The sequence below is a fragment of the Pongo pygmaeus genome, chromosome 6 (genome assembly GCF_028885625.2).
Source record: "Pongo pygmaeus isolate AG05252 chromosome 6, NHGRI_mPonPyg2-v2.0_pri, whole genome shotgun sequence".
Lineage (NCBI taxonomy): Eukaryota > Metazoa > Chordata > Mammalia > Primates > Hominidae > Pongo > Pongo pygmaeus.
In genome coordinates, this window is record NC_072379.2 from 135,379,147 (window position 1) to 135,401,474 (window position 22,328).

Genomic DNA, 22,328 nt, shown 5'->3' on the forward strand with positions numbered 1-22,328 from the left:
GGTGATTAGGTCATGAGGGCTCCATTCTTATGAATGGGATTTATGCCGTTATAAAGGGTTTCAGAGAGGTATCTGCCTCCCTCCTCTGTTCTGCCATGTGAGAACTCAGCAAGAAGGCACCAGAGAGGAAGCCCTTACTAGACACAAAATCTGCCGAAAACTTGATGGTAGACTTCCTGGCCTCCAGAACTGTGAGCAATAAAGTCCTGTTATTTGTAAATTACCCAGTCTAAGGTATTCTGTTATAGCAGTACTAATGGACTAGGATAATCATGACAGAAATACAATCACTATTTGTACATTGAATTTTTGTCTTGTAACTCTGCTAAACTCTACTACTAATTTCAATAACTTGGGTACAGATTCTATTTGCTTTCTAAGTGGACTTCTGAGACCATTAGTTGCTTTTGCTTCTTTTTTTTTCAATCCTGACCATTCTGGCTGTGGCCTCAGGTACAGTGTTGAAAAGGGGCTGTAACAGCTGGAGTCCTTACTTCTTCCTGATTTAGAGAAAGTTTGTTGACTGCTGTAAAGCTGTGGTAGATCACCTGCAAAAGGGAAAATAAATTTCTTATTATTAATTTACCAAGAGGTTTTTTGTGGGTATAAATAGGTGGGAAATTATATTTAATTATATTATAATTTAATTATAAGTATGTGTGAAATAGTGTTGAACCCTCTTTCTGCATCTTTTCTTTTCTTTTTTTTTTTTTTTTTGAGACAGCGTTTCACTCTTTTGCCCAGGCTGGAGTGCAGTGGCATGATCTTGGCTCACTGCAACCTCTGTCTCCTGGGTTCAAGTGATTTACCTGCCTCAGCCTCATAAGTAGCTGGGATTACAGGCACCTGCCACCATGTCCGGCTAATTTTTTGTATTTTTAGTAGAGGAGAGGTTTTGTCTGTTGGTCAGGCTTGTCTCAAACTCAATGATCTGCCCACCTTGGCTTCCCAAAGTGCTGGGATTACAGGCGTGAGCCACTGCACCTGGCCACTTTCTGCATCTTTTTGATGAATCATCTTGTCATCTTTATTTTATTTTTATATATATTTAAGGTATATAACATGATGTTTTGATGTACATATACATAATGAAATTACTACACTACAGTGAAGCAAATTAACCTATTCATCACCTTGCATAATTACCCTTTTTGTGTGTGTGGTAAGAGAACATAGTCTATTCTCTTGGCAAACTTTCAGTATACAGTGTTATTAAATATACCCTTTATGCTGTACCACTTTGTCATCTTTAACTTGCTAAAGTGGTGCTTTAAATTAATCTGTTTTTCTCACATTAACATTTCATTCCTGAAATAAATACACAATTGATCACGCATATGTGCACGCATGCACACACACACACACACACACACTTCTGTATCTATGTTCATAAGTAAATATCCTGTTTTCCATATTTAATTTTGGGATCAATTTTACATCTCCTTCCTAAAATTGCTTCGAGTGCATCTCCTCTACTTCTGTTTTCTGGAAAGATTTATATACAATTAGAATTGTTTCTTGGTAATTCAATAAAATTCTCTGGACCTGATCTTTTATTTGTGAAAACATTAATTCCTGATTCATATCTTTGATGTTTATGGACAATTTTGATTTGCAGTTTCTCTTCAGTTTTGGTAAGTTATATTTTTTCTAGGAATTTTCCCATTTTATCTAACATTTAAAAATTTTTGGCAAAAGTACTTGCTTATTTCATACACATACACACTCACACACACACATCTATAATCTCTGCTGTGTGTATCTCTAGTTAATTTGTTGTTAATTTCTAGTACTGTTTAGTTGTGCCTTTTATTATTTTTTTCACCCAGTTCATCTTACCAGAGATAATTTGTTTCAAAGAACAAACTTTTCACTTTATCGAGCCTTTCTGTTGTGTTTTTATCTATTTCATTAATTCCTGTTCTTTAAAAAAAAATCCCTTATCTCCACTGATTTGTGGATTATTCTGTTACTTTGACTTTTTAAATTGGATGCATACCTCATCATTTTTTAGTTTTTTAAGTTTTCAATTGTAAGCTTGAAAACTAAATTTTTATTTTACACTTGATCTTAGCCAAAAGTCCGAGAAGTCAACTTTAACTATGTTAATGAATTTTTATTATACAGTATTTTTATTTTTATTCACTTTTAAGTACTTTCTAGTTTTCATTATAATTTCTTCCTTGAAGTGCTTTTTTTAAAGTGTAATTTAGGAAACCTAGGGTTTTTTTTTCTGTTATATTATAAGTGGTTGTATTGTGCTTAGAAAACCTGGCCTATTTTTTTTTTTTTTTCAGTTCTGTTGCTGTGGGTATGTGTATCATTTGTTTCATGGCTTAGTATATGGGCAATTTCCATAAATTTCCCTTTATGCAGAAGCGAGCCAGACTGCCTCTCTAGATTCCTCCTCTCTGGGCAGGGCATCTCTGAAAGAAAGGCATCAGCCTCAGTCAGGAGCTTATAGATAAAACTCCCATCTCCCTGGGACAGAGCACCTGAGGGAAGGGGTGGCTGTGGGCACAGCTTCAGCAGACTTAAATGTTCCTGCCTGCCGGCTCTGAAGAGAGCAGCGGATCTCTCAGCACAGCACTCGAGCTCTGCTAAGGGACAGACTGCCTCCTCAAGTGGGTCCCAGACCCCAGTGCCTCCTGACTGGGAGACACCTTGAGCATGGGTCAACAGACATCTCATACAGGAGAGCTCCAGTGGGCATCTGGCAGGTGCCCCTCTGGGATGAAGCTTCCAGAGGAGGGAGCAGGCAGCAATCTTTGCTGTTCTGCAGCCTTTGCTGGTGATACCCAGGCAAACAGAGTCTGGAGTGGACCTCCCACAAACTTCAGCAGACCTGCAGAAGAGAGGCCTGACTGTTTAGAAGGAAAACTAACAAACAGAAAGGAATAGCATCAACATCAACAAAAAGGAAGTCCACACAAAAACCCCAGCTGGAGGTCACCAACATTAAAGACCAAAGGTAGATTTATCTCAGGAAGATGAGGAAAAACCAGAACAACAAGGCTGAAAATTCCAAAAACCAGAATATCTCTTCTCCTACAAAAGGTCACAACTCCTCACCAACAAGGGAACAAAACTGGTCGGAGAATGAGTTTGACGAATTGACAGAAGTAGGCTTCAGAAGATGGGTAATAACAAACTTCTCTGAGCTAGAGGGGCATGTTCTAATCCAATGCAAGGAAGCTAAGAACCTTGATAAAAGGTTACAGTAACTGCTAACTAGAATAAGCAGTTTAGAGAAGAATGTAAATGACTTGATGGGGCTGAAAAACACAGCACAAGAACTTCATGAAGCATGCACAAGTATCAATAGCTGAATTGATCAAGTGCTTCCACTTGATATCAGAAATTGAAGATCAACTTAATGAAATAAAGCGTGAAGACAAGATTAGAGAAGAAAGAATGAAAAGGAACAAACAAAGCCTCCAAGAAATATGGGAATATGTGAAAAGACCAAACCTACGTTTGATTGGTGTACCTGAAAGTGATGGGCGGAATGGAACCAAGTTGGAAAACAACGTCCCCAACCTAGCAAGACAGGCCAACATTCAAATTCAGGAAATGCAGGAAATACCCCTTCATGCTAAAAACACTAAATAAACTAGGTAGTGATGGAACGTATCTCAAAATAGTAAGAGCTATTTATGACAAACCCACAGCCAATATCATACTGAATGAAAGCTGGAAGCATTCCCTTTGAAAACTGGCACAAGACGAGGATGGCTTCTCTCACCACTCCTATTCAAAATAGTATTGGATGTTCTGGACATGGCATTTAGGCAAGAGAAAGATATAAAGCGTATTCAAATAGTAAGAGAGGAAGTCAAATTTTCTGTTTGCAGATGACATGATTGTATATTTAGAAAACCCCATTGTCTCATTCCAAAATCTCCTTAAGCTGATAACTAACTTCAGCAAAGTCTCAGGATACAAAATCATTGTGCAAAAATCACAAGTATTCCTATACACCAATAATAGACAAACAGAGAACCAAATCATGAGTGTACTCCCATTCACAATTGCTACAAAGAGAACAAAATACCTAAGAATACAACTTACAAGGGATGGGAAGGACCTCTTCAAGAAGAACTATAAACCACTGCTCAAGAAGATAAGAGAGGACACAAACAAATGGAAAAACATTCCATGCTCATGGATAGGAAGAATCAATATTGTGAAAACGATATTGATTTATAAAGTAATTTTTAGATTCAATGCTATCCCCATCAAGCTACCATTGACTTTCTTCACCGAAATAGAAAAAAACCACTTTAAACTTCATATGGCACCAAAAAAGAGCATGTATAGCCAAGACAATCCTAAGCAAAAAGAACAAAGCTGGAGGCATCACACTACCTGTCTTCAAACTATCCTACAGGCTACAGTAACCAAAACAGCATGGTACTGGTACCCAAGCAGATATATAGACAAATGGAACAGAACAGAGGCCTCAGAAATAATGCCACACATCTACAACCATCTGATCTTTGATAAACCTGGCAAAAACAAGCAATGGGGAAAGAATTCCCTATTTAATACATGGTTTTGGGAAAACTGGCTAGCCATATGCAGAAAACTAAAACTGAACTCCTTTCTTACACTTTATACATAAATTGACTCAAGATAGATTAAAGACTTAAATGTAAGATCTAAAACCAGAAAAACTCTAGAAGAAAACCTAGGAAATACCATTCAGGACATAGGCATGGGCAAAGACTTCATGACTAAAACACCAAAAGCAATGGCAACAAAAGCCAAAATTGACAAATGGGATCTAATTAAACTAAAGAGCTTCTGCACAGCAAAACAAACAAGCAAAAAAAACAAAAACAAAAACAAAACAAAAAAACTGTCACCAGAGTGAACAGGCAACCTACAGAATGGGAGAAAATTTTTGCAATCTACTCATCTGACAAAGGGCTAATATACAGAATCTACAAGGAACTTAAACAAATTTACAAGAAAAAAACAACCCCATCAAAAAGTGGGCAGAGGATATGAACAGACATTTTTCAAACGAAGACATTGATGTGGCCAACAAACATATGAAAAAAAGCTCATCATCACTGGTCATTAGAAAAATGGAAATTGAAACCATAATGAGATGCCATCTCATGCCAGTTAGAATGGTGATCATTAAAAAGTCAGGAAACAACAAATGCTGGAGAGGATGTGGAGAAACAGGAATGCTTTTACACTGCTGGTTGGAGTGCAAATTAGTTCAACTATTGTGGAAGTCAGTGTGGCAATTCCTCAAGGGTCTAGAACTAGAAATATCATTTGACCCAACAATCCCATTATTGGTTATATACCGAAAGGATTATAAACCATTCTACTATAAAGACACATGCACATGTACGTTTATTGCAGCAGTATTCACAATAGTAAAGACTTGATACCAACCCAAATGTCTATCAATGATAGACTGGATAAAGAAAATGTGGCACATATACACCATGGAACACTAGGCAGCCATAAAAAAGGATGAGTTCATGTCCTTTGCAGGAACATGGATGGAGCTGGAAACCATCATTCTCAGCAAACTAACACAGGAACAGAAAACCAAATACTGCATGTTCTCACTCATAAGTGGTAGTTGAACAATGAGTACACATGGACACATGGAGGGGAACATCATACACCGGGGCCTGTCAGGGGTTGGAGGGCTAGGGAAGGGATAGCATTAGGAGAAATACCTAATGTAGATGATGGGTTGATGGGTGCAGCAAACCACCATGACACATGTATACCTATGTAACAAACCTGCATGTTCTGCCCATGTATCCCAGAACTTAAAGTATATAAAAAAAACCTTTATGCAGAAGAATATATTTTTTGATGTTGTGTACATGATTCTATAGAAGTCCATTGATCATGCTTGTTAATTTTGTGGTTCAAATCTTTTCTGTCTTAGCTGATCTCTTTTTTATTTGATTGATGTACTAATTAGTAAGATTCATAATGATGGTGAATTTATCAATTTCGCTACATACTTCTTTCAACTTTCTCGTTATGGATCTTGAAGCAATATTATTTTGTGCCAAAAGATTTTAATATATCATTTTAGTAAATTGCATTCTTCATTAATGCCTTTTGCCCTAGTTTTAATTTATCTAGAAGCAACAATAGCTTCACTTTTGTTAGTATTCACCTCTTATATAATTTCTCAGTCTTTAGTTTTTTAGCTTTTTCCGTTTTTATAATGTATATGTGTCTTTTTTTAAGCAACATAGAGACAGAAATTTACTTTTTTTGGAGTACGTTTTTCTTTTAATTTGCAAGCTTAATTCATTTGAATTATTTAGTCTCCTTAATTTTATCTTATCTTCTTTGGACTCTATTTGTACTACATTTTCTGTTTCATTTTTCCTCTTTATTGTTTGAGATTAAATAATTGCTTTGATTCCTATTTTTCTAGCTATTTGAAAATTATGTATTCTATTTTCATGCTACGTATTTTGTTTTATGCTTTTAATTACTACTCCTTTTAATATGCACAGTTAATTCTAAAACTAATCAATATCTTTACCCTTCTTTTTATCAAAACAATTAGCTTAGAAGGCTTTAACTTAAATAAGCAATTTCACAAATATCATTGTATTTTTCTCTGCTATTTTAGTATGATTTTATTTTTATAATCCTACAAATTTTGTTACTATTATTTTTATACACATTCATATTGACATACTTACATGTTTACACTTATTTTTTGCTTGTCATTGCCCCTTTTACATTAGACCTTTTCTCTGGATCATTTTCTCTTTTCTCAAAGTACATTTTTTAGACTTTATTCATGAGAGTCTGTTGGTGGTAAAATTTCTCAGGATTTCTTTTTTACTTGAAAATATTTTTATTTTGCCTTCACTTTGGAAGGACAGTTTTTTCTGGGTGTACAGTTTTAGCCTGACAGTTATTTTTTGCCATCTCTTTGAATATATTATTCACTTTGCTTCTAGTTTCCAGTATTGCTATTGGGAAGGCAGCTGTCAGGATAAATTTGGTTCTTTTGTAGGTAATCTTTCTTTTCTTTCAGGCTTTTTAAAGATCTTCTTTGTTTTTGGTGTCTACAATTTTATTATAACGTACCTAGCAAGGACTTTTTAAATTTAACTACAAGTATTTGTGTACTAACTCCTATAATTTCTATCTTTCATCAGTTTTAAATATTTTCAGGCACAAACTCTTCAAATACTGTTTTTCCCCTGATTCTTATCTCCTTCTTTAACTCCCATCACCAGTGTCAGTTTTTAACCTATTTTTTGTCCTTTCTTTCTTCTTTTCCATTTTTTTTGGCTCTTTGCTGCATTCTGGATAATTTTACAGATTTATATCTCAATTTACCAGTCTGTCTTCAAAAATGTTTACTTAAGTCATAGCAATTTTTAATTTTAATTGGTTTGTGTCTTATTTCTATAAGTTCTATTTTATTCTTTATCAAAATAGCCATGTTAAAAAATGTAAAAAAGACATATGAACAACTCTTTTCTCTGAAGCATTATTGTACTGGTGAAAGAATGGAAACACCAAGTGCCATCAGTAAAGGAAAGTTTCCTAGTGTGGGAAGCCCATGATGACGTATTGTGCGGCTTTATAAAAGAATGATGCATATTTCTATATATTGTTATCAAGTAATATTCAGACAATAGTAAAAATTTTTGAAAAATTATGAAGTTAAGTGAGTATAATATATTGAGGATTATACATTGCTTTATAAAACATAAACACTTCCAAATTTAGTGTCTTAAAACAATGATTTATTAATTTAATGTGACTGTGGGTTGACTGGGTGGTTTGTCTCCTGTTCTTGTCTGTGCAGAGTCCTATGGCTATTGATATCTAGCATCGTGGCTTCACTTACATGGATGAGCCCCAGCTGGAATGCCTAGAAGACGTGGGACAGCTGGATCTCTCTCCACACGGTTTTTCATTGTTGCCTCAGGTTCCAACAAAAGCAAAAGCTGCAAGGTCTTCTGAGGGGAAGACTTAGAAATACCACAATGTTACTTCTGCTGCATTTTGTTGACAAAAAATCCCACAATGCCAGCTTCATTTAAAGGGGTAAAGATACAGATTATTCACCTTCGATGGGAGGAACTGCAAATGATGTAATTTGTGATAATTTTTAATATATTGTAATGTATTGACTTATCTTTAAAAAATGAAAAATAAACCAAAAACTAAAAGCAAAACAAAACTATAATAGAAAACAACTGCTTCTGGAGGAGGAATGCAATGGGGAAAATATTATAGAAACAAAAGTTACATTTTATTTGAATATACCTGTTTTAGGTTTGACCCTGGTAACATTTAATATTTTACATAATTATATCATTATTTAAAATTAAATTTAAAATTTAATTTTAAAACACCAATACCTATAACAGAAAAGTTTGATAAAACAGGTGAAATATAAATATAAATATAAATATATTAAGTTGGCATTATAATCACACAGACATGAATTATATCATTTACTCAAACACAGATATTTGACTATACAACCTTTGTGAGATATCCTAAGGACAAAAAAAATGCAAAAACATATATTGAACTGTTATAAAATTATATTTTTTGCAATGGAATTATTATTGTGAGACAAGTGTGTACATATTTTAAGATCAAGCAAGTTAGTAAGTTTGTTGACATTATTGTAAATGAGATTTGTCCCATGGGGTAAAGAAGATATAATAGCAAGTAGAAGAAAATAAATGAAAACCCAATAATATGAGTTTGAAGTTAAACTATCAGTATGAAGTCATAAAGCATTTTCCCAACAAAAAGAAAAAAAATAGTTTCCTAGTTCTAATCACTTAAAAGTATATAGAAACAACATAAAACTCAATATCAAGAGGAAATGTAATACTCAGATTGTTCTCTGTAGACATTTCCCCTAAAAGGAGTTGAAGTTCATTGCAAAAAGTGTCTAATTCCGGCTTGGGGGGTTGAATATTGTACAACATGAGCCTGGAATATCAACTTCTCTTATTAAAAAGCGAGGCAGTTTTGAAAGACTATTAGGATGCATCAAAGAGACTCAGAGGAGTCACCCTGAAGAGGTTACCATTGGCCAAAGGTAAAAATTTGAGAATCAATAAGAAAAACAAAGGCAGTAGATTAAAATGCCTCAAATATGCTTAAATCTATCTGTTCCTAATAATGTTAATTGAAAAATAATGTTGTCATTGGACACCTTTGAAGAATGTTAGGGATCCATAAGAATGTATTGTTTTGAATTGAAGAGAAGAATTAAGTATTTATCCTGTTTTTCCTTTATGGATTATGTCTAAGGATAACCAAATGTTGATGATAGAAAATCCTTTTTAAAGATACCTTTAGCCAAAGAATGAAGAAAGAATGATAGAATTGAAATGTTACCATTTTTGCAACCCCTAATGAAATAATGAATCTAGCCAGTTGTCATCAATTGTTGCTAACATAAAAAATGAGAGACAAACAGACACGCCTCTTCATAGAAGCATATGATACCACCTATAAAATATTACTGCCAGAAAAAAAAATCAAACTTTGGATCTAATTACCAATTAGATCAGAGTTTAGATCTAACTACCAATTTGCAATATTTACAGGAGATACAGGAGCATGTTGAATGACACCATAAAAAGGCAATCAGTAAAATTTAGTTTATTATAAACTATATAGGATAAATGATCCCGTTGCTGCAATAAATATATTACAGAAGGTGTGTATTGGGGGGTGGGAGATAAAGGAGCAATCTATGATAAAAGCAGACTTAAGGGACATAAAAACAACTTTAATGTATGGATCTTATTTGGATCCTTAAGAAAACAAATTGTAAAGTAACATGAGACATTTGAAGAAAATAGAAATAGTTTTTAATTGTGGTAATGATATTGTGGTTATACATTGTTAAAGAAAGCCTTTAGAGGTAAATACAGAAATATCTGCAGATGAGCTAAAATGATGTCTAGAATTTACATAAAAGTAATCCTGTAGGGAGAGTGAAGAAGTGGAAAGAGTGGATATTGATAAGCAAGAGTAGCTATAAGTTGACCACTGCTGAATGTTGTTGATGGGTAAATGAAAATGTGTTATATATTTTTTTACTTATATATTTGAAGATTTTGATTTTTAAAAAAGTGAAGCTGAGAAAGGGAAAATCGTTTTTCTTGATGTCGGGCTTTGAACCGAGATAAAAATAAAACCACTGTAGACCAAAGCGGAAAAATAAAAAGCAAACATAAACTTTTATACTTTCAGCTCTCTATTACTGGCTTGTATTTTTTTTAATTTTTATTTTAAGTTCCAGGGTACATGTGCAGGATGTGCAGGTTTGTTGCTTTTGTAAATGTGTGCCGTGGTGGTTTGCTACATCTATCAACCCATCATCTAGGTATTAAGCCCAGAATGCATTACCTATTTTTCCTAATGCTCTCCCACCCCGCTCTCTACCCCCCAACAGGCCCCAGGATGTGCTGTTCCCTTCCCCGTGTGCATGTGTTCTTATTGTTCAGTTCCCACATATAAGTGAGAACATATGGTTTTCTGTTTCTGCATTAGTTTGCTGAGGATAATGGATTCTAGATCCATTCATGGCTCTGCAAAGGACATGATCTCATTCCTTTTTATGGCTGCATAGTATTCCATGGTGTACATGTACTTTTGATTGCCTATTTCATTTACTTAAACATATTCAACCTTTCAAAAATATATTGTTGGTACCTGAAAATTACAATAAATTTGGTGTTTTGGGGTCTGATTCTGCTCTGTTCTTTCTGTAACTCATGCTCTTTAAGAACTTACTCATAGTTTACTAGGTTCTCAAAAACTTGCATAAACCAGGGAAAAAGTTAAAACAACACCACTTTATAAAAAATGTTTAAAATAAAGTAAGATGACTTTTAGGTCAGAAAAAACTGAGGCTACCACTTACAAGTTTGCCACTTACTTGAATGGCTTACTTCTTTTTTATTCTTTTTTAAATTAAGAATTTTAAGAGCAGTTTTAGGTTGACAGCAAAATTAAGAGGAAGGCACAGAGATTTCCCAAATACTCCCTCGCCCCACACATCAATAGCCTTTCCAATTATCAACATTTCCCATCAAAGCAGTCTATTTGTTACAACAGATGAGCCCACACATCATTATCACCCAAAGTCCATTGTTGGCATTAGGTGAACATTCTATCAGTTTGGATAAACATATAATGATATATATCTACCATTACACCATCATAGTATCGTATAGAATACTCTGACTGTTCTAAAAGTCCTCTGTGCTCCACCCATTTATCCCTACCTCTTCCCTATCTCCTGGTAACCATTGATTTTTTATTGTCTCCCTATTTTTGCCTTTTTCATAATGTCATATAGTTGGATTCACACGGTGTGTAGCCTTTTCAGATGTCTTCTTTTACTTAGTAATATGCATTTAAGCTTCCTCCATGTCTTGTCATAGTTCAACAGCTTCTTTCTTCCTTTTTTTAAAAAACTTATTTTTATTTCAATAGTTTTGGAGGGAACAGTTGGTGTTTGGTTACATGAATAAGTTTTCTAGCAGTGATTTCTGAGATTTTTGTGCACCTGTCACCTGAGCAGTGTACACTATACCCAGTGTGTAGTCTTTTATCCCTCACCCTTCCCCCGCCATTTCCCCTGAGTCCCCAAAGTCTATTGTATCATTCTTATGCCTTTGCATCCTCACATCTTAGCTCCCACTTATGAGTGAGAACATCTGATGTTTGGTTTTGCATTCCTGAGTTGCTTCGCTTAGAATAATGGTCTTCAATTCCATTCAGGTTGCTGCAAATTCCATTATTTCATTCCTTCTTATAGCTGAGTAGTATTCCATGGTATGTATGTATATATATGTGTGTGTGTGTATATATATATATATATCACATGGTATGTATGTATGTATATATATCACAATTCCTTTATCTACTCATTGATTGATGGCCATTTGGGCTGGTTCCATGTTTTTACAATTGCGAATTGTTCTGCTATAATACAAACATGTGTGTGCAAGTATCTTTTTTGTGTAATGACTTCTTTTCCTCTATGTAGATATCCTGTAGTGGGATTACTGGATCAAATGGTAGTTCTACTTTTAGTTCTTTAAGGTATCTCTACACTGTTTACCAAAGTGGCTGTACTACTTTACATTCCGACCTGCAGTTTAAGGGTGTTCCCTTTTTACCACATCCCCACCAATGTTTATTTATTTTTTTGAGTTTTTGATTATGGCCATTCTTGCAGGAGTAAGGTAATATCACATTGTGGTTTTGATTTGCATTTCTCTGATCATTGGTGATGTTGAGCATTTTTTCATGTTTGTTGGCCATTTGTACATTTTCTTTTGATAATTTTCTATTCATGTCCATAGCCCACTTTTTGATGGGATTTTTTTTTCTGATTTGTTTGAGTTCCTTGTAGATTCAAGATATTAGTCCTTTGTTGCATGTACAGATTGCAAAGATTTTCTCTCACTCTGTGGGTTGTCTGTTTACTCTGTTGATTGTTTCTTTTTCCTGCAGAAGCTTTTTAATTTAATTCAGTCCCATATTTTTATCTTTGTTTTTGTTGCATTTGCTTTTGGGTTCTTGATCATGAAGTCTTTGTCTAAGCCAATGTCTAGAAGAGTTTTTCTGAAGTTATCTTCTAGAATTTGTATAGTTTCACGTCTTAAATTTAAGTATTTTATCCGTCTTGAGTTGATTTCTATATAAGGTGAGAGATGAGGATCCAGTTTCATTCTTCTACATGTGGCTTGAGAATTATCCCAGCGCCACTTGTTGAATAGGGTGTCCTTTCGCACTTTATGTTTTTGTTTGCTTTGTTGACCATCAGTTGACTGTAACTTTATTTCTGGGTTCTCTATTCTGTTTCATTGGTCTATGTGCCTATCTTTATACTAGTACCATGCTGTTCTGGTGACAATGTCCTTATAGTATAGTTTGAGGTCAGGTAATGTGACGCCTCTAGATTTGTTCTTTTTGCTGGGCTTTGTGGTCCCTTTTTTGGTTCCATATGAATTTTAGGATTGTTTTGTTCTAGTTGAGTGAAGAATGATGGTGGTATTTTGATGGGAATTGCGTTGAATTTGTAGATTGCTTTTGGCAGTTTGTCATTTTCACAATATTGATTCTACCCATTTGTGAGCATGGGATGTGTTTCCATTTGTTTGTGCAAAGCTACTATGAACACCTTTACACGCATAAACTAGAAAACCTAGAGGAGATAGATAAATTTCTGGAAATACAAAACCCTCCTAGATTAAACAGGAAGAAATACAAACTTTGAACAGACCAATAACAAGCAGCAAGACTGAAATGGTAATACAAAAATTGTCAACAAAAAAAAATTCAGAGGCAGGGCATGGTGACTCACGCCTGTAATCCCAACACTTTGGGAGGCTGAGGCGGGTGGATCACCTGAGGTCAGGAGTTTGAGACCAGCCTGGCCAACATGGTGAGACCCTGTCTCTACTAAAACATACAAAAATTAGCTGGATGTGGTGGTGCACGCCTATAATCCCAGCTACTCAGGAGGCTGAGGCAAGAGAATTACTTGAACCCAGGAGACAGACATTGCAGTGAGCCGAGATCATGCCACTGCACTTCAGCCTTGGCGACAGAGTGAGACTCTGTCTCAAAAAGAAAAAAGAAAAGTTCAGAACGAGATGTATTCACAGCTGAATTCTATCAGATATTCAAAGAATAATTGGTACCAATCCTATTGATTGGTACCAATCCTACTATTCCACAAGACAGAGAAAGAGGCAATTCTCCCTAAATCAATCTATGAAGCTAGTATCACCCAAATACCAAAATCGGGGAAGGACATAACAAGAAAAGAAAAGTACAGACCAATATCCCTGATGGATATAGATGAAAAATTCTTTTTTTTTAATTTTAATTTTTATTTTTATTTATATTTATTTATTTATTTATTTATTTTTAATTATTATTATTATACTTTAAGTTTTATGGTACATGTGCGCAAGGTGCAGGTAAGTTACATATGTATACATGTGCCATGCTAGTGCGCTGCACCCACTAACTCGTCATCTAGCATTAGGTATATCTCCCAATGCTATCCCTCACCGCTCCCCCCACCCCACAACGGTCCCCGAAGTGTGATGTTCCCCTTCCTGTGACCATGTGTTCTCATTGTTCAATTCCCACCTATGAGTGAGAATATGTGGTGCTTGGTTTTTTGTTCTTGCGATAGTTTACTGAGAATGATGATTTCCAATTTCATCCATGTCCCTACAAAGGACATGAACTCATCATTTTTTATGGCTGCATAGTATTCCATGGTGTATATGTGCCACACTTTCTTAATCCAGTCTATCATTGTTGGACATTTGGGTTGGTTCCAAGTCTTTGCTACTGTGAATAATGCCGCAATAAACATACGTGTGAATGTGTCTTTATAGCAGTATGATTTATAGTCCTTTGGGTATATACCCAGTAATGGGATGGCTGGGTCGAATGGAATTTCTAGTTCTAGATCCCTGAGGAATCGCCACACTAACTTCCACAAGGGTTGAACTAGTTTACAGTCCCACCAACAGTGTAAAAGTGTTCCTATTTCTCCACATCCTCTCCAGCACCTGTTGTTTCCCGACTTTTTAATGATTGCCATTCTAACTGGTGTGAGATGGTATCTCATTGTGGTTTTGATTTGCATTTCTCTGATGGCCAGTGATGGTGAGCATTTTTTCATGTGTTTTTTGGCTGCATAAATGTCTTCTTTTGAGAAGTGTCTGTTCATGTCCTTCGCCCACTTTTTGATGGGGTTGTTTGTTTTTTTCTTGTAAATTTGTTTGAGTTCATTGTAGATTCTGGATATTAGCCCTTTGTCAGATGAGTAGGTTGCGAAAATTTTCTCCCATTTTTTAGGTTACCTGTTCACTCTGATGGTAGTTTCTTTTGCTGTGCAGAAGCTCTTTAGTTTAATTAGATCCCATTTGTCAATTTTGGCTTTTGTTGCCATTGCTTTTGGTGTTTTAGACATGAAGTCCTTGCCCATGCCTATGTCCTGAATGGTAATGCCTAGGTTTTCTTCTAGGATTTTTATGGTTTTAGGTCTAACATTTAAGTCTTCAATCCATCTTGAATTGATTTTTGTATAAGGCGTAATGAAGGGATCCAGTTTCAGCTTTCTACATATAGCTAGCCAGTTTTCCCAGCACCATTTATTAAATAGAGAATCCTTTCCCCATTGCTTGTTTTTGTCAGGTTTATCAAAGATCAGATAGTTGTAGATATGTGGCATTATTTCTGACGGCTCTGTTCTGTTCCATTGATCTATATCTCTGTTTTGGTACCAGTACCATGCTGTTTTGGTTACTGTAGCCTTGTAGTATAGTTTGAAGTCAGGTTGTGTGATGCCTCCAGCTTTGTTCTTTTGGCTTAGGATTGACTTGGCGATGCGGTCTCTTTTTTGGTTCCATATGAACTTTAAAGTAGTTTTTTCCAATTCTGTGAAGAAAGTCATTGGTAGCTTGATGGGGATGGCATTGAATCTGTAAATTACCTTGGGAAGGATGGCCATTTTCACGATATTGATTCTTCCTACCCATGAGCATGGAATGTTTTTCCATTTGTTTGTATCCTCTTTTATTTCATTGAGCAGTGGTTTGTAGTTCTCCTTGAAGAGGTCCTTCACATCCCTTGTAAATTGGATTCCTAGGTATTTGATTCTCTTTGAAGCAATTGTGAATGGGAGTTCACTCATGATTTGGCTCTCTGTTTGTCTGTTATTGATGTATAAGAATGCTTTTGATTTTTGTACATTGATTTTGTATCCTGAGACTTTGCTGAAGTTGCTTATCAGCTTAAGGAGATTTTGGGCTGAGACAATGGGGTTTTCTAGATATACAATCATGTCATCTGCAAACAGGGACAATTTGACTTCCTCTTTTCCTAATTGAATACCCTTGATTTCCTTCTCCTGCCTAATTGCTCTGGCCAGAACTTCCAACACTATGTTGAATAGAAGTGGTGAGAGAGGGCATCTCTGTCTTGTGCCCGTTTTCAAAGGGAATGCTTCCAGTTTTTGCCCATTCAGTATGATATTGGCTGTGGGTTTGTCATAGATAGCTCTGATTATTTTGAGATATGTCCCATCAATACCTAATTTATTGAGAGTTTTTAGCATGAAGAGTTGTTGAATTTTGTCAAAGGCCTTTTCTGCATCTATTGAGATAATCATGTGGTTTTTGTCTTTGGTTCTGTTTATATGCTGGATTACATTTATTGATTTGCGTATATTGAACCAGCCTTGCATCCCAGGGATGAAGCCCACTTGGTCATGGTGGATAAGCTTTTTGATGTGCTGCTGGATTCTGTTTGCCAGTATTTTATTGAGGATTTTTGCATCAATTTTCATCAAAGATATTGGTCTAAAGTTCTCTTTTTTTGTTGTGTCTCTGCCAGGCTTTGGTATCAGGATGATGCTGGCCTCATAAAATGAGTTAGGGAGGATTCCCTCTTTTTCTATTGATTGGAATAGTTTCAGAAGGAATGGTACCAGTTCCTCCTTGTACCTCTGGTAGAATTCGGCTGTGAACCCATCTGGTCCTGGACTTTTTTTGGTTGGTAAGCTATTGATTATTGCCACAATTTCAGCTCCTGTTATTGGTCTATTCAGAGATTCAACTTCTTCCTGGTTTAGTCTTGAGAGGGTGTATGTGTTGAGGAATTTATCCATTTCTTCTAGATTTTCTAGTTTATTTGCGTAGAGGTGGTTGTAGTATTCTCTGATGGTAGTTTGTATTTCTGTGGGATCGGTGGTGATATCCCCTTTATCATTTTTTATTGCATCTATTTGATTCTTCTCTCTTTTTTTCTTTATTAAGCTTGCTAGCGGTCTATCAATTTTGTTGATCCTTTCAAAAAACCAGCTCCTGGATTCATTAATTTTTTGAAGGGTTTTTTGTGTCTCTATTTCCTTCAGTTCTGCTCTGATTTTAGTTATTTCTTGCCTTCTGCTAGCTTTTGAATGTGTTTGCTCTTGCTCTTCTAGTTCTTTTAATTGTGATGTTAGGGTGTCAATTTTGGATCTTTCCTGCTTTCTCTTGTGGGCATTTAGTGCTATAAATTTCCCTCTACGCACTGCTTTGAATGCATCCCAGAGATTCTGGTATGTTGTGTCTTGGTTCTCGTTGGTTTCAAAGAACATCTTTATTACTGCCTTCATTTCGTTATGTACCCAGTAGTCATTCAGGAGCAGGTTGTTCAGTTTCCACGTAGTTGAGCGGTTTTGAGTGAGATTCTTAATCCTGAGTTCTAGCTTGATTGCACTGTGATCTGAGAGATAGTTTGTTATTATTTCTGTTCTTTTACATTTATTGAGGAGAGCTTTACTTCCAAGTATGTGGTCAATTTTGGAATACGTGTGGTGTGGTGCTGAAAAAAATGTATATTCTGTTGATTTGGGGTGGAGAGTTCTGTAGATGCCTGTTAGGTCCGCTTGGTGCAGAGCTGAGTTCAATTCCTGGGTATCCTTGTTGACTTTCTGTCTCGTTGATCTGTCTAATGTTGACAGTGGGGTGTTAAAGTCTCCCATTATTAATGTGTGGGAGTCTAAGTCTCTTTGTAGGTCACTCAGGACTTGCTTTATGAATCTGGGTGCTCCTGTATTGGGTGCATATATATTTAGGATAGTTAGCTCTTCTTGTTGAATTAATCCCTTTACCATTATGTAATGGCCTTCTTTGTCTCTTTTGATCTTTGTTGGTTTAAAGTCTGTTTTATCAGAGACTAGGATTGCAACCCCTGCCTTTTTTTGTTTTCCATTTGCTTGGTAGATCTTCCTCCATCCTTTTATTTTGAGCCTATGTGTGTCTCTGCACGTGAGATGGGTTTCCTGAATACAGCACACTGATGGGTCTTGAGTCTTTATCCAATTTGCCAGTCTGTGTCTTTTAATTGGAGCATTTAGTCCATTTACATTTAAAGTTAATATTGTTATGTGTGAATTTGATCCTGTCATTATGATGTTAGCTGGTTATTTTGCTCGTTAGTTGATGCAGTCTCTTCCTAGTCTCGATGGTCTTTACATTTTGGCATGATTCTGCAGTGGCTGGTACCGGTTGTGCCTTTCCATGTTTAGCACTTCCTTCAGGAGCTCTTTTAGGGCAGGCCTGGTGGTGACAAAATCTCTCAGCATTTGCTTGTCTGTAAAGTATTTTATTTCTCCTTCACTTATGAAGCTTAGTTTGGCTGGATATGAAATTCTGGGTTGAAAATTCTTTTCTTTAAGAATGTTGACTATTGGCCCCCACTCTCTTCTGGCTTGTAGGGTTTCTGCCGAGAGATCCGCTGTTAGTCTGATGGGCTTCCCTTTGTGGGTAACCCAACCTTTCTCTCTGGCTGCCCTTAACATTTTTTCCTTCATTTCAACTTTGGTGAATCTGACAATTATATGTCTTGGAGTTGCTCTTCTCGAGGAGTATCTTTGTGGCATTCTCTGTATTTCCTGAATCTGAATGTTGGCCTGCCTTGCTAGATTGGGGAAGTTCTCCTGGATAATATGCTGCAGAGTGTTTTCCAACTTGGTTCCATTCTCCCCGTCACTTTCAGGTACACCAATCAGACGTAGATTTGGTCTTTTCACATAGTCCCACATTTCTTGGAGGCTTTGCTCGTTTCTTTTTATTCTTTTTTCTCTAAACTTCCCTTCTCGCTTCATTTCATTCATTTCATCTTCCAGGGCTGATACCCTTTCTTCCATTTCATCACATTGGCTCCTGAGGCTTCTCCATTCTTCACGTAGTTCTCGAGCCTTGGTTTTCAGCTCCATCAGCTCCTTTAAGCACTTCTCTGTATTGGTTATTCTAGTTATACACTCTTCTAAATTTTTTTCAAAGTTTTCAACTTCTTTGCCTTTTGTTTGAATATCCTCCCGTAGCTCGGAGTAATTTGATCGTCTGAAGCCTTCTTCTCTCAGCTTGTCAAAGTCATTCTCCGTCCAGCTTTGTTCCGTTGCTGGTGAGGAACTGCGTTCCTTTGGAGGAGGTGAGGCACTCTGCTTTTTAGAGTTTCCAGTTCTTCTGCTCTGTTTTTTCCCCATCTTTGTGGTTTTATCTACTTTTGGTCTTTGATGATGGTGATGTACAGATGGGTTTTTGGTGTGGATGTCCTTTCTGTTAGTTTTCCTTCTAACAGACAGGACCCTCAGCTGCAGGACTGTTGGAGTACCTGGCCGTGTGAGGTGTCAGTCTGCCCCTGATGGGGGGTGCCTCCCAGTTAGGCTGCTTGGGGGTCAGGGGTCAGAGACCCACTTGAGGAGGCAGTCTGCCCGTTCTCAGATCTCCAGCTGCGTGCTGGGAGAACCACTGCTCTCCTCAAAGCTGTCAGACAGGGACATTTAAGTCTGCAGAGGTTACTGCTGTCTTTTTGTTTGTCTGTGCCCTGCCCCCAGAGGTGGAGCCTACAGAGGCAGGCAGGCCTCCTTGAGCTGTGGTGGGCTCCACCCAGTTCGAGCTTCCAAGCTGCTTTGTTTACCTAAGCGAGCCTGGGCAATGGTGGGAGCCCCTCCCCCAGCCTCGCTGCCGACTTGCTGTTTGATCTCAGACTGCTGTGCTAGCAATCAGTGAGACTCCGTGGGCATAGGACCCTCTGAGCCAGGTGAGGGCTATAATCTCCTGGGGCACCGTTTCCTAAGCCCATGGGAAAAGCACAGTATTCGGGTGGGAGTGGCCCGATTTTCCAGGTGCTGTCTGTCACCCCTGGAAAGGGAACTCCCTGACCCCTTGCGCTTCCCGAGTGAGGCAATGCCTCGCCCCTGCTTCGGCTTGCGCACGGTGCGCTCACCAACTGACCTGCGCCCACTGTCTGGCACTCCCTAGTGAGATGAACACGGTACCTCAGATGGAAATGCAGAAATCACCCATCTTCTGCGTCGCTCACGCTGTGAGCTGTAGACTGAAGCTGTTCCTATTCGGCCATCTTGGCTCCTCCGCCGATGCAAAAATTCTTAACAAAATATTAGCTAACTGAATCCAACAGCATATCAAAAAGATAATCCATCATGATCAAGTGGCTTTCATACCGGGGATGCAGGGATGGTTTAACATATGCAACTCAATAAATGTGACACACCACATAAGCAGAACTAAAAATAAAAATCACATGATCATCTCAATAGATGCAGAAAAAGCATTTGACAAAATCCAGCATATTTTTTATGATTAAAACCCTCAGCAAAATCCGCATAGGAGAGACGTATCTTAATGTAATAAAAGCCATCTATAACAAATGCACAGCCAGCCAACATAATATTGAACAGGGAAAAGTTGAAAGCATTCCCCATTGAGAACTGGAACAAGACAAGGATATCCACTCTCACCACTTCTTTTCAACATAGGACTGGACATCCTTGCTACAGCAAGCAGAAAAGAGAGAAATAAAGCTCATTCAAATCGGTAAATAGGAAGTCAACTGTTGCTGTTTGGTGATGATATGATTGTATGCCTGGAAAGCCCTCAGTACTCCTCAAAAAAGCTCCTAGAACTGACAAATGAATTCAGCAAAGTTTTAGAATACAAAATTAAGGTAGACAAATCAGTAGCGCTGCTATACAACAACAGTAACCAAACTGAGAATCAAATCATGAGCTCAACCCCTTTTACCATAGCTGCAAAAAACAAACAAATTTAAAAAACTAGGAATAGCCCTAACCAAGAAGGTGAAAGACCTCTACAAGATAAACTACAAAATACTGCTGACTGCTTATTTCTTTTTAACATTGAATAATACTTCATTTTCCAGATTTACCACAGTTTATTTATCTACCTACTGAAGGACCTCTTGGTTGCTTCTAAGTTGGGCAATTATGAATAAAACTGCCATAAAACTCTGTGTGCAGGTTTTTGTGTGGGCATAATTTTTCCTTTGGGTAAATACCAAGGACTAAAATTGCTGGATTGTATGATAAAAGTATGATAAGTTTTGTAAGAAACTGCCACACTGTTTTCCAAAGTGGCTGTACCATTTTGCATTCCCACTAGCAAAGAATGAGAGTTTCTGCTGCTCCACATTTTCACCAGCATTTAGTGTTGTCAGTGTTCTGAATTTTAGCCATTCTACTAGGGTTAGTGGTATCTCCTTGTTATTTTAAATTACTTATTATTTTTTACATCCAAGTTTTCTCATCTACAAAATGCAGATGCTAATGCCTACTTCAGAGAATTCTTGTGAAAATTCACAGATGTGGTAATTCATGGAAATAACACCATATCTGATATACTTAAGCACTCTGGTAGTTTTATATATAGCTATGATTCCTGAATTGGGAAGTAGGGTAGGTCAATCTCATGTCTACATATAAAACTGCAAAAAGAATTTTATTTTCACTCACCAATGTAGAAAAATAGCCTGTTGTATTGCAAGAGTAACGTCATCTTCAATCAAACCTGCCAGAATGACTGATGTTTGACCTCTGCATCCCAAGACATTCCGCAGCCAGGTTAAGAAACAATCCCTGTAGCATAGATAACCCCTCAGAAAGATGCTTATCCCACCTCCCCAGTAGCCACAAGTTTTCCAAGAAAGTCAGAGGCATGCCCAGCTGCACACGTTTTACCCCAAAATCTTGCTATATAAAGGATGCTTTCTGGAAGGCAGGTTCAAGGATCCAGTGTCTCTTGGCCACTGAGAAATGGTTTCTATTCTTAAGTCCCTATTAAATGTTTCTCCCTGAAAAAATAAACTTGTCAGCCTCTTTCTTTCACCTCTCAGCCAAGGCCTTTAGGGGTAGGTTTTGCTTATACCTGCCCACTATGGAATAACCAACCCGACTTCTAGCCCGTGAGCTAGAAAATCAGTTATATAAGAATGCTACATTGACACCTGAACTTGGATTGTATGACTGACAACAAATACTCTTTGAACTATATCTAACATTTTGAACCAATAATATTGAATAGCAGAAATGAAATACATTTGTCTTCACCATTAACATTTCTTAAGTGGATTACCTTCTTTGGGTGAAACGGAAATGTAGCATTTGCAAAACTGTTAATGAATTTGTGTTGAGTGGTTAAATCTACACTACAAATGATTTAATTCAGGGCATGGTAGAGTGTACTGTTGGTTTCTGAATGATGGTGTTAGTTATGGTCTGAGCATAAGTTAAATCATTTTATAGTTTATTTGTTTGAAATTAGAGCTTTCCTCTTACCAAATGATCTCTAGGGCAAAATGATTTCATTACAAACTCTTTTGAGACACCAAAATTGTCATCCCTAATGCTGACTTGGCTTCCTGAAGAAGCAGTTCTGGATACATAACTTCATCAGAATAGCACAGAATTTGTGATGCATTCC

At 36.9% G+C, this 22,328-nt stretch overlaps 1 long non-coding RNA gene across 1 annotated transcript in view; it reads left to right on the forward strand.

The window, feature by feature from the left end:
* Window positions 1-10,750, forward strand: part of LOC134739896 (uncharacterized) — a 341,453-nt gene extending 330,703 nt beyond the window's left edge. Inside the window, exon 5 of the long non-coding RNA XR_010126994.1 lies at window positions 7,829-10,750. This is a non-coding gene — a long non-coding RNA (uncharacterized LOC134739896). The remainder of the gene's footprint in view (window positions 1-7,828) is intronic.
* The last annotated feature ends 11,578 nt before the right edge of the window (window positions 10,751-22,328 follow it).